The 14,351-nt window shown below is 39.3% G+C and overlaps 1 pseudogene; it reads right to left on the bottom strand.

Annotated features, from left to right (window-relative positions):
- Window positions 1-12,371: 12,371 nt before the first annotated feature.
- On the bottom strand, window positions 12,372-13,102 carry LOC128311434 (dynactin subunit 6-like; annotated as a pseudogene).
- Window positions 13,103-14,351: the final 1,249 nt, after the last annotated feature.

The following is a 14,351-nucleotide window of genomic DNA, read 5'->3' as shown; positions in this document are numbered from 1 at the left end:
ATTATAAGGCCGGGAGGTCATACACTAGTACTAGAAGCTATTGAGCATAGGGAACTGGGATGAAAGTCAGAAAATCCGTATGTCCCACACACTGTGGAAGGCTCTGGGATTAGAGGGATCATTCAAGCTGATCCAGCTGTCTTCGTACAGAAAATCATGCAGGCAGATCTTAACCCCAGGGATCTGTAAAGATTTGTCAACATTGTTTATCAAGGAAGTGTTTTACACACACACACACACACACACACACACACACACACACACACCTAACAAATTAGAATTCTGGAACTCAGCTGGGATCACAGAGTGCTGGAGCCAGTCTGTCTGACTCTAAAGCCTCAAAGAATGTCTATGACATCAGACCCTTTTTCATAATAATCTATTTGAAATTAATTCAGAGCCACTACCTGCAATTCCCCTGGCTGTGCATGTCTGTTGTTGCCCCATAAGAGATCCTTGGAACTTAATGTTCTGCCTTATCTGAAGGGCAGGGGCTGAATGGGCAGCTCTAGTGTGCAAGTCCTTCACACTGAGTATGGCACACATCTTGCCAGGAAATGTCCTCATTGTTACTGTCACACTTCAAGCTGTCTGTTCTTGCCTCTAAATTGCAATTAGTTTTCACTACACAAGCATTAGAATTCTCTGCACTGTGACTCTGGCTGTGCTTATTTTAATTTGCACCTTAGAGCTACATGCAGCTATGGCTGGGTCAGAAATTATTTCTCATTCTCTCCAGGAAGTTGGATGATAGAGAATTACCTTAACCACAACAGATTCAATACACTAATAACTTAAGTGCCTGATACCAGTTTTCTATTGCTGCATAACAAGTTGCCACAACTTTAGCATCTTAAATCAACCCATGTGTATTATTTCACAGTTCCTATAGGTCAGACATGTGTGGATCCAGCGAGTTCTCTGCTTAGGGTCACACAAGGCTGAAATCAAGGCGTCAGCTGGGCTGGGATCTTACCTGGAGGCTCTGGAGAGGAAGCTCTTTCCAAGCTCATCCAGGTGGTTGTAGGAATTCAGCTCCTGTGGTGCAGGATGTTGTTGGGGCTGCTCTCAGATTCTAGAGGCTGCCTGTATTTCTCCTCATGTGGTTCTCTGCATCTTCAAGCAAGCAATAGTGTGTCAAATCCTTGTGCTTCAGATCTCTCTTGCTTCCCTTCTGCTGCCGGCCACAGAAAAGTGTGTGCCTTTAAGGAGCTCCTGTGATTAGATTAGGCTCTTTTGGATAATCTCTCTCTTTAAGGTCAGTTGTTTAGTAACCTTCATTGTAACGGGAAAATCCCTTTAGCCATGTAACCGAACACAAATATGTACAAAATAACTCGTCTTATTCATGGTACCTGGGATCATGATGGGAAATCTTGGGAGACCATTCTTAGAATTCTACCTACCACAACCTTTAATAACCATGAGGTAATTACTTATGAAGGCCTTTTTTGTGACCCTGATGATCTGAGTCTTGTGAACATACTGCCCACTCTTTACTGAGTTACATCATGTCATCATGTAGTTGTACTTCAACAAGTGGCTTGTACCTTCCAAAGTGTAATAATCAGAGTCTTCCAGATGAACTGATTCAATAGGATTACTTATATATTTATACATATACCTATATCTATATCATCTATATCTGTCTATCTGTCGAGAGAGAGAGAGAGAGAGACATTTGTTATAAGAATTTGGCTCACAAGATTATGAGGCTGGGAAGACCCAACACGTTTGTGGGCATGATGGAGAGCTAGGAGAGCAGGAGTAGTTCCAGTCCAAGTCAAAATTCCTGAGACCCAGGACAGGCAGTGATGTGAGTTGCAGTCCAAAAGCTGCTGGGATCAGGTGTCATGAATTCTGATCTTCAGTTTGAGTCTAGAGGCAGGACAAGACCAATGTCCCACTTCAAGCAGTCAGGCAGGAGGGGTTCCCTCCTGCTTGAGGGAAAGTCATCCTTTTTGTTCCATGTAGGCCTTAAGCTGATTGGATACAGGACACCCACATTAGAGAAGGCAATTTTTTTTTTTTACTTTTTTACTGTTTTACTCAGTATACCTATTCAAATATTACCCTCGTTTATAAATGCCCTGCCAGACACACTCAGAATAGTGTTTGACCTAATATCTGGCCACCCTCTGGGTGAGTCATGTTGACATTATAAATTTATACATAACATGAAGCCTCTTGACACAGTCCATCGATTAACATTTCTTTTTAAATTTCCTTTGTATCTTAGTTAAATACTCTACTTCCATGTTTCCTAACTATAAAATGCATCTGTTAATGATTTCACATTTAGTTGCATGTTAATTACCTTTAAGGCTATATGTATGAAAGGGAAAATTGATCCACGAGCAGTTTACATTCTTTACTGCAAAGGGGAAATTTGCATCATGTTGCATGCAAATTTAATAATACCTTATATTTATGACATGTTTACCATATTTGGCAAATCCTTTTTGTAAGCTCCATAGGTGTTTTACCTCATTTGGTCAGCAAAATGCCACGACATATGTGTCATCAGTAGCCCCATTTTCATATGAAGAACCTGAACACAGGCATTAAGTAATTTTTCTGTCATGACAGCTTGTAAGTGACAGGCCCAGGATCGGAATCTATGGCTTCAGTACCGATATTCCTAACTAATTCATGTGACTGTGTAATTTGTCATCCAAGCTAGTTCATAACATTTATCATCTGAGCCAGAATGAGAGTACTTTTATAAATTATACCTGCTCAATAAGCATAAAATAGCAAAGTCCTAGACATACCAGTACATTGCTGACTCGCTTAGTGAATATTCTTTCAGTTGCAAGTATCAGGGAATTCTCATGTAGATTGGCTAAATCAAAAAAGAAATCCATGATCTCATGGCATTTGTATGATATTCATCACTTTTCCACCCGCTGCTAGATTATTCCTGTCAGCATACAAACTGATGTTATTTTCCTCTTAAAAACGAAAGACAACAAAACCCAAAACTAAACAAACAAAAAACCTTTTTACCTACTCCCTCCACCACCTGCAGGGCCTTTTATCCTCCTCTTGATAGCAAACCTCCCAGAAAGAGAGTTTTCTATACTCACTGCTTCCACTTTTCCCATTCTGTCTTAATCACACGCCAATCAGGCTTATACAACTTCTATGGAAAGGAAACTGTGTGGTCAAGGTAGCAACGTCATCAGTATTTCTAAATCAAATGGCTATCCCACAGTCCTCTCCTCAGCTGACTTATCAATAATTTTGGACAGAGTTGATCGCTCACTCCTCCTGGAAGGACCTTCTTTCCTGGTGTACCATTCAGGGCCCTCCAGCGAAACAAAGCCAGCTTGACATATACCCACCTGGGTTCCAGGACAGTACTTTCCTGGTTGTTCTCTGACCTCCTCAATCTGCTTGGCTGGGGCTCCTCCTTTCCTGTGACCTCTTGACATTGACCTGCCTGGGAACTCAATCCTCGATCCCTTTCTCTTCTATGCCTACACTCATTCCCTTGGTGATCTCATCCAGTATTGTGACTTTATATGCCATCGATGCCCTTTTCTCTCTACAATTTACATCTCCAACTTAAATGCCAAAGTCTATATCCAACTGTCCACTTGGCGTGTCTTATAGACCTTTTGGTTCTAACCATGAAAAAACAAATTCTTTTTTCACCCCTCACTCACTTCATCTCCTTTAGCTCTTTCTCATCTCAGTTACCATCAACATTATGCTTCTAGATGCTCACTTAAAGATATTGGGGTCAATTTTAGCATTAAATCTACGCAGAAATCCTGTTGATTCCGTGTTCTAAATAGACTGAGAATGTGAACAAGTTTGCCACCTCCTCTGCTTCCACTTGACTCAAGGCCACTACAGTTTCTTGCCTGGATTATTGTAATAGCATCCTTACTGGTTTATCTTCCTATAACTTTGTCTCTGATGTATAGTCTAATCACACCAACCAGAGGTATCCTTTTATTCCGAGATATTTCAGAATGTAATGAATATCCATGTAAACCAGTGTAGAAATAATTTTTTTTGCTTTGTTTTCTTTTTTTTTTTTCAATTCAAATTTTTCTTGAAATTCTAGTTAGTTAACATACAGTGCAATATAGGTTTCAGGAGTAGAATTGCAAGTGATTCATCACTTAGTGCTCATCATACCAACAGCCCTCCTTAGTACCCATCAGCCATCTAGCCCATCCCACACCCACCTCCCTTTTAAAATCTAAGTCAGATCCTGCCACTGTTATGCAATTGTTCTCCATCTCACTGAGAGGAGCAAAAATTAAAGTATTTACATGGATTAGAAGTTTGTACATGATTTGACGTTGTGTTACTTGTGTAAAACCCAACTATACTCCCACAGGATCTCTCATGTCTACATTAGCTACAATAGTTACACTTTTACACAAAAGCTTTTTCACTGGCTGTTTTCTTTGCTTGAAATGTCCTTCCTCCATGTATTTAATGCCTCATCCCATCATCTCCTCAAGTCTTTTCACAAATATCACCTTCCAAGGTTGGCTTATCCTGACCGTGTTTTAAAAAAAAATTCCAATTTCTCATCACTCCAGATCTTTCTTAACTTACTCTAATGTTTTTCATAGCTTTATCATTTTCCTACATGTAGTATATATTAGTTATTTATTTTATTTATTGTTTGTACAATTATCCAAACATATAAGTTCTATGAGGGCAAAGACATTTGTCTCTTTGTCTACAACAGCATTTTTAGGGCCAGTAGTAGTACCTGGAAGTTAGGTATTACTTATTAAATATTCGGTCCATTTGCCAAATAGACTGAAAATCAAAATAAGGTGGGTTCTAGACATGGAGGCCTCTGGCTCATCAAGCTTCAGATTCTTTCCCTCTATTTTCTCTGCCATCCTCAGTGTCCCACCAGACTGGTCCCAAGATGTCTGTAGCAATTTCAGGCCTCATATCTAGGCATGGTGGTATTTAGGCAGAAAAGAAAAATCTCTTCCAGTGTCCCTTTTTTGTGAGACAGAAAGCTGTGACATAATGCTTTCCAGAAGATATACACCCCCATCGTCCCCAGTATATGGGACTGAATTTGGTCACATGGCCAATTCGAAACCAGTGATTATCAAAATATTAGATTTGTTGTGACTGGTTTAGATGAATACAGCATCAAATGGATGTAGAGTCACCACAATGTCCCCCTGAAACACATCAGTGCACTGGTGTGATAGGATGTATGTGTGCGTGTGAGTGTTTGTGTACCTGCTTGGGAGATGCATTCTGGTACTCAGTTCTTGCAGAGTGAAAAGAAACAAATTAATGTAATTTAGGATCCAGAAGATGGGGGAAGAGTAGACATCTTGCATGAAAACTCTCTCTGTCAAGGCATGAAGCTAACATCATCCAGTATGTGCATCTCACACTGAGTAATACTTTAACAAGGAGGCCAGAAATAATCCCAGTCACTTGGTAGAGACAATTTTTACACAGTGCTTAGATAGGCATTAAAAGTATTTCTTTTCAGAGGCGCCTGGGTCACTCAGTCGGTTGATAGTCCCACTTCAGCTCAGGTCATGATCTCATGGCTCATGAGTTCGAGCCCTGTGTCGGGCTCTGTGCTGACAGCTAAGAGCCTGGATCCTGCTTCAGATTCTGTCTCTCTCTGTCTCTCTCCGTCTCTCTCTCTCTCTCTCTGCCCCCCTCCCACTCGCACTCTGACTCTCTCTCTCTCTCTCTCTCTCTCTCTCAAAAATAATAAATAAACATTTTAAAAAAATTTTTTAAAAAGCATTTCCTTTCATGGATGACCAACCACTCCTCCTGACTGACACATTCTTCATGTAGCCATATAAATACCTTTATTCAATTTTTGGTGTTTCTCTGAGCTTGGACCTTCCTAATCTATCTTTTAAATTTTGGGTTTCAATTTTGAAATACCATATACATACATACAAAAAAGTGCATAGAATATATATTCAGATATCGATGATGAACAATATAAAGTGAAAACCTATGTAATCACCACCCAAACCAATAAAATCATATATTATTATACCCCCAGAGTGCATGATGCTCCCCTCCCTCACTACAGCTTTTTAACTCCTGAGCGAGATATCTACCACCCTGACAAATGTTCAGTATCTCTTCCTTGCTGCTTATTGTAGCTTCACCATCTTTATAAACAATGCTAAAATATCTAGTTGAGTTATTTTCAGCTTTATGGCATCACATCTCTGCTTTGAGTTTTTACTGTACAGTTAGCAAACCACCCTCTTTAAGCTTGTTTTTAGAGACTCCTTAAATGTTTAAAGGCACTCCCTCTTCCCAGGTTAGAGAGAAATCCTCTTCCCAGGTAGGTACTTGGGGACCTACTATGTGCTTAGAAGCAAACTAGATGCCAGGGTAAACATGAGGCCAACTGGTATTCTTTACCTTAAGTGATAAGATAGTCTGTTTGGAAGGTGGTGGTTAATTGATAGTGTACATTGTTAGGACTGAAGACAGCTCAGGATAGTAGTAAGAGCATGCGTATTGTGGTGAGATAGCCTATGTGCCACTTCTTACTGGCTTTGTGTCTGGGGCAAGTCTCTACCTCTCTGAACCTGTGTATTTAATCCTTAAAGAGGCAGAGATATTTAAAACCTGCTCCCAGGGTTGTCAAGTATGGTACTTTGTAGGCTGCCAATAAATGGTAGATCCTGTTACTGTAATACATTGTACTAGTCAGAAGGAAGGGTCAAAAATAATTCAGCTCTCCCTGAACAATGTGGAAGGCATATATACAAGTCTAGTGAGTTTAGTACATACTAGATGTTAATGTGAGGATTTCTTGACCCCCAAGAACACACTTAGGCAGCTAAGTGGAGTGGTAAGAGGCTAGGCATTAAGATCAGAAGTGCTGGGATTAATAATTCCAATCGTGATGAAAGCTACCTTTTACTGAGCTCTAAATGCCCCAGGAGCCCATAGAGTCTGACTGCTGGTGGGCACCTCAGTGACATGGTTAGATCTGAGTACTTGGAACCAGAAATGTTAGGTTAATGATGTACTTTTCAGACTTTTTTTTTTTAATCAAAAATAGTAGAGAGATTTAATTTTTATTGAGTATTCCCTAGGTCCAAAATACTGCGCAAAACATATTGTATGTATCATTTCATGTAATTGCAATTGGTCAATGATTATCCCTATTTACAGGTCAAAAACTTTGAATCAGAGATCAAGTAACATTTCTGTGATCATAGAGTTAATAAATGAAGGAGCCAGGCGTTTATGTATCCCATCGGGATTCAGAACCCACATACTTTTTGTGGGGGAGGTACATTTTAGTTTGAAATAATTACAAACTTACAAAACATTGAAATAATAGGCCAGGAAACTCCTGTTTTTACTTGACCCAAATACCTCAATTGTTAATATTTTGCATATTTTTTATCTTTCACTATCTTTCTCACTCCCTGTCTTTCACTCTCTTTTTCCCCTCCTCTTTTTCTTCTCCTTGCACACACTACACAAAGATACACATACATACAAATTTTTCTAATCTCTTTGACAGTAAGCTATAGATACATTAAATATTTAGTATTCTAAATACTTTAGAACAAGGACATCCTTTTGCATAAACACACTACAATTATGAAAATCAACACATGAACATTGGTTATATATCTGTATTATACATCTCATTATAGACCTTATTCAAATATGACCAATTATCTCAATAATGCTATTTGTAGAAAATTTTATAAATTTTATAGTTTGTCCATTCTTCTCTCCAGTCTACTATCATGCATTTTATTTCATTGTTATTATACTTTATTCTTATTCCCTCTGGAATAAGTCCTCAAACTTACTGTCTCGCACAACCATAACAATTTTGAGAAGTATGAACCATTTACTAGAGTGCCCCTCAACTTGGGTTTACCTGATTCTGTGCTTATGGTTAGATTCCACGTATGCATTTCTTCCAGGAATACCACAAAGTGATACTATATCCTTCTCAGTGCATTATATAAGTTGGCACCTGATATCCATTTATTCTGTAATTGGCGATATTAAATTTGATCTCTTGGTTAAGGTAGTATTCATCAGATTACTCTAATGTAAAGTTAATATTTTCCCATTGTTCACTTAAATGTTTTGTGTGGAGATACTTGAAGGCTATGGTAATATTGTGTTCTATGACCCACTGACGATTCTTGACTGAATCCATTAATATATGATGGTGTAAAAAGTGTGTGTTTCCAACTGCAGTATTCCCCCCCCCCCATTTTACTGGTGAGGATTCTTCTGCAACGAAGAGCTGTTCTCTCTCCCTCATTTATTAATTATTCATGTCTTCATATGTTTCAGTATTGGTTCATGGATATATATTTTATTCAGTGTATAATAACCCATTACAATCATGATTTATTTTGATGCTCGAATTTCCCCAGGTTTGGCCAGTGAAAGCCCCTTGATTCCTGCTCCTGTGTCTTCTTGATATGTGTCTATTTTTCTTTGAAACCGTTTTTGGTGCAGCGAGATGTTCCTGCCTCTTTTTGTACTTCCGCTGTGCCAGCCCTGGAATCAGCCATTTTTCCGAGGAGACCAGGTTTCTTTTAGTATAGAATGGTATTTAGAATTGAGCCTGCACTTTGAACCACCATTTTCTACTGGAACTATAACTTGACAATTCCCTACATTTACCTTAACTTCAGTTACCCAATATGTAGAATTGGCATAAAAAATAGGAATTTCTTAATGGGTATGTGGCAAGGTTTAGACATAGTAAAGAAAGCATTTAGTACTGTGCTTGGCACATGGGTAATGTTTCATTTATTTATTACGTTATTTTTAAGTTTATTTATTTATTTTGAGAGAGAGAGAGACAGACAGACAGACAGAGACAGAGCATGAGCAGGGGAGGGGAAGAGAGAGATGGAGAGAGAGAGAGAATCCCAAGCAGGCTCCACACCATCAGCACAAAGCCTGATGTGGGGCTGAAACTTATGGACTGTGGGATCATGACTGGAGCGAACCAAAGAGTCGGATGCTCATCTGACTGAGCCACCCAGGAGCCCCACATGGGTAATGTTTTAAAATGGGACATGTTGAGCATCACAATGAATAATAATAATAATGGATTATAAACCAATGAATAAAATAGGAATCTATAAGTATATTTGAAAACAAGCGGTAGCTGATATTATCATTATTTTTTTAGTTATTATTATCAAATACTCCGGATGTTGATAAGATCCACCTCTGGCAAAAAACCTCAGGATTCCAGTATTTGTCTTGTGAAATCCAGGCCAGATCAAGCATTGCAGAGCCTGCAAGAATAGAAACATGAAGAATGATTCCAGAAGGATGCCTCAGGACTTGATGACTGAGGCTTCAGTATTAGAGACAAACAACATGAAATGAAGAACATCAACCACTCCTAGAGCCTGATACTAGAACCCAGTACTTTCCTTGTCATGGTCCTAACAGCACCATGTTATAAGCAGACAGGTATTTGTCTGCCCGTTCATTCACCTGTGGCCTCATAGAAGTAACTTGTTTATGACTTATCCTTGACCCCTAAATCAGTGCCTATCAGTATAGGAGACATCCAAGAAGTGTGTGCTGAATAAATGAATGAATGAATGAATGAATGAATGAATGAATGTGTTGAGCAGTTTCTAATAGCTCGTCACGATAACTAACAAGAGGAGGAGATAAAGGCTGACCTATTCCATACTGGTCTGAGTCTAGAAGCCTGAAGCCTTAGTTGTATTGCCTCTTTGGATGATAGGCGTTCCCAGAAAGATAACCCTCCCCAGTTTCCATGTTTCCCAGAGTTGAAGTGGAAGCCCCATATGCACCAGACTGTGTATCCTAGACTGGTTCAAGGGCCAGATAATTAATTCATTAAATATTTATGGATGATCATTTACTATAGGTCTTTCAGGGTTTGGGGGTACAGCTGAGAGCACAATAGTCAGATCCCCTGCTTTCATCAATATTTGGTTCTAGGGGGAGAGACAATGAACAAAGGGACTCATAAAATTTAGAATGGTGGAGAAATTAAAGCTTGATTAACAAATAGAGAATCATCCAGCATGTGTGTGTACAGAAGAAAGAGTGAATGTGGAGGTGAGAACTTGCTGATTTCAGGGAACTTGGAGTAGTTTGTAATGGCTGGAAGTAGAGTAGGATACAGGCTGAGGGTTCAGGCAGGAAATTAGAAAGTAGAATCCACAAGAAAATGTCACTTAACTTCTCTGGGCCTAGTGGTTTTGACAAGAAAAGAGGGTTTTAAACATCTGAGAAAATGTGTGGCAAATGTGTAAAGCTCCAATCTAAAATCATTAATGTTCTTTTCTGTTTTTAAACAATAATGACAATAATTATAGCTGGTAGTTTTGAGTATTGCTATTTGTTAGGCACTGTGCTAGTTGTTTTACATATTTATTTATTCCTCTATGAGGAACATTAGTGGGGATTTTCATACTTTACAATGTTGGATAGCAGTAGATGGCAGGTATTAGGATTAAATCCTGTCTAATTTCAAAGAGCTTGTTCTTTTGTTTGAACATTCTTTTTTTCTATTTTCTTTATATATATATATATATATATATATATATATATATATATTTTTAAGTTTATTTAATTTGAGAAAGACAGAGACAGCACATGCCAGTGAGGGGCAGCGAGAGAGGGAGAGAGATACCCAAGCAGGCTCCATGATGTCAGCTTAGAACCTGATGTGGGGCTTGAACTTATGAAACGTGAGATCTCGACCTGAGCTGAAACCAAGAATTGGACGCTCAACCAACTGAGCCACCCAGGCACCCTTTTCTATTTTCTAAAAGTGGCACTCAGGCAAGAGGTGGAAACCAAGAACAATTGAGTGGTACACAAAATGGCTATTAGGAAGATTAAATGACACAGCATTTACAGAATGCTTAGTAAAAGGGAAATCAGTTACATGTATTATTTATATTTTATTCTTAATTTTAAACTTTTATAATTTTTTATTTCATGGAGTTAAATTTTTTATCCCTCATGATTTTATTTGTAATAATTTCTATTAAGCCTAGAGAAGTTGAATTATGCTTAATGAAATATATGGTATATATTGGGACAAAAATTTAAATGTCCAAGATGGTGGTATTTACAGAACGTTATAGGATGAAGACCTCGGATGATGTCATGTGCCATTCCCATTAATAAAGAGAAGTTCTTCCTGAACCCATCTTCCTCAATGTGGAAACCCTTGAGAGGTGCTGATTGTGCACTAGTGAGAATACCAGGTATAAATGGATATGTGTGTTTGTGATGGTGGTTTTAGTATATGAACATGAATTCTTAGATTCTCCTCCCTTCTAAAGATAGAAAAGGTGGAGCTTAATCCCCTCCCTCTTGACTGTGAGATGGACTTGGTGACTTGCTTCTAAGAAATAAAATGAAGTGGAAGTGATGGTGTGCAACTTTAGGGATTGAGTCCTTCCTCACTTGGATCTGAAGGAAGCTGAGGGAAGCCAACTGCCATGTCATGAGGATACCCACCAGCCCTGTGGAGAGGCTCACCTGGTATGGAACTGAGGCCTCCTGCCAACAGCCCTGTGAGGCAGTCATGTTGTAAGTGGACCATCCAGCCCCACTCAAGTCCTCAGATGACCACCGGTCTGACTGACTTCTTGAAAGAAACCTCATGAGGCACACTGAGCCAGAACTGCCAGCTGAGCCATTCCTAGATATTTGATCTGCAGAAACTGTGTAAGATAGTAAATGCTCAAAAGATAATAAGCTTCTACATTTTGGGGGTAATTTTCTACACAGCATAGATAACTACTATACTGTGTGTTCATGGATGAATAAGAGAACAGTGTGAAGTACCCTTTCTAGACTTGATACTATTCACCTGGTGAAAGTCTATTATCTTGACTCAAGAGCTATGGCCACATTGCAGTAAGTCTCTATTGATAAAATCATTTCTGTCTTCCTGCCAGTTGCTGCTTTTTATGTCACAAGCATGTCAGGGTCTGTCCTACCGCTTAGCATAATTGCCTAGAATGTCTGTGATGAAGTTTGAGTTCAGATTCAGTGAGATAGTTAGTAAGAGAAGGCTGTTAGTCTGGCTGTGGAGAAGCCCCAAAGAGTGATGTCTGCACAATACACTGTCTGGGTTTTGATTGGTTCTTTGTCCTAAAGAGTCAGAAACTATTTTATCAGAACATTTAGAACTCATAGACAATTGGCAGACTTGGGGGCCACACTATACAAACCATATTCATATTAGGCTAATGTATAAATAAGAAAGCTTCTCTAAATTTACTATGTGCAGAGTAGAATTCTGGTGCTCTCATCCAGAGTTCCTCCTTTCTCTGAATGATAGCTTGGAGGCCATATTAGCAAATCAGAAGGTGGTTCAGTTAAGCTTGCAATTGAACCAAAAGTGGTGAGTCTTGAGGTACTGTAAGTCTTGATAGATAAACTGATACTACCTTGCCACATGTTGACTTAAGTAGTTTAACTCTCTGGGGGTATCTTATTACCAAGTCTTTAGGAGGTATCTCACTGTTGTCTTCACACATTACTGGTGTTGCCCTTCCTTTCATAGTCTTCTTTAGGTCGTGGTAGGTTGGCAAGGTTATCTTCAGGAAATCCAGCTGTGGTATCTGGGGCTGTGGTTGCTCAGTCTGCACCCCATGAAGGCAATCTGCACCACAGATCACTGTATTCTCAAGGATGACCTCAAATGTATTCAGGTTGCAACAAGTCCCAATGATGCAACCACTTCTCAATATTACCTTTCTGCCCACACTGGCTTTTGATTCAATAACATTATTATGTTCCATTTTCATGGCTTGGGAATAACAGCCAATTTCAAACGCATTATTAGTGCCAATGATCATAGATATTTTAGTTCCAGATCTTCAGCACTAGGGGTGATATTATCAGGTTGAGCATTTATGATAAGCACCTACCTGTTCTTCTATTAGGAAACCCTCACCAATAACTATTGGCCTGGCTTCTGCAATAATTTGTGCTTTAGAGTGGATCACTGTCCTAGGTCCTATAGTTACATCACCCAGATTTCATTTTCTACACACACAACTGCTCCAAGAGCAAACTTCACAGTCTTTTCAGTCTTCTCCACCATAGTTTGGCCCCTGTCTTTTATGGAATTAATTTTTGAACATATTTACCATAGCATATAATGCAGGTTTGTATTTTTAGTAGTGATACAAAATTTTCTTTACATTGAGTTTGACTAAAAGATGATAGATAGAATATAAATGAAAGTATTAAGAAATACTAATATGGATTTGAGTATATCTTTTAAGTCCTAAATTTATATCATATGAATGATTGAGGTGTTGGGAAAACACTGTTCTAAGTCAGGCTTTATAATGAGAGCTTTACTAGATAGCAGGTGGTGCTGCTAAAAATTTTTTTTGTTAATGAGATTATCCCACAAGGCCTCACAGTACCCTACAAGTTTGCTTGAGAAGAAATTATACCTACAAAAATATCATCCACTATATTAAGTCCTATTGCAAGTGCACATTTTCCCTATCTCAGTCATCTATAAAATATTAATTTATTATGAGAGCAAATATTTCTGCCTACCATATTTCCATAGGTGTTCTGGACCCCGGATATGCCAAGATGGAAGAAACATTGTTTGTCATAATCATGGATTTCACAACTTCATGTTGGAAGCAGACAAATAAAACCAAACTCATACGTAGAATTTAAGAAACAAAACAGATGAACACATGGAAAGGGGAAAAAAGAGAGAGAGAAACAAACCATAAGAGATTTTAACAATAGAGAACAAATGGAGGGTTGATGGAGGGAGGTGGGTAGGAAATGGGTTACATGTGTGATGGGTATTAAGGAGGGCACTTGTTATGATGAACATTGTGTGTTATGTGTAAGTAATGGGTCACTAAATTCTGCTCCTGAAACCAATATTACACTATATGTCAACTAACCGGTATATAAATAAAATTTTCAAAATAACAAAGACAAAAAAAAACCTGTAGGCTCTGATGAAAATGGGACTATAGTGGGAATACTATGGAGGGGCACAGGGGAAGTGGACCACAGGAATGCACAGAGCAGGGGGAGATCTTCAGAAGATGGCAGTATAGGAGGACGCTGGGCTCACCGCGCGTCCTGCTGATCACTTAGATTCCACCTACACCTGCCTAAATAACCCAGAAAACCGCCAGAGCATTAGCAGAACGGAGTCGCCAGAGCCAAGTGCAGACGAGAGGCCCACGGAGAGGGTAGGAAGGGCGGCGAGGCGTGCGCGCTCCACGGACTGGCGGGAGGGAGCCGGGGCGGAGGGGCGGCTTGCTGGCCAAGCAGAGCCCCCGAGTCTGGCTTGCAAAAGCGGAGGG

This window comes from Acinonyx jubatus, chromosome X, assembly GCF_027475565.1.
Source record: "Acinonyx jubatus isolate Ajub_Pintada_27869175 chromosome X, VMU_Ajub_asm_v1.0, whole genome shotgun sequence".
NCBI lineage: Eukaryota > Metazoa > Chordata > Mammalia > Carnivora > Felidae > Acinonyx > Acinonyx jubatus.
The sequence above is the reverse complement of the archived record's forward strand: the minus strand, read 5'-3'. Positions and strand labels throughout refer to the sequence as shown.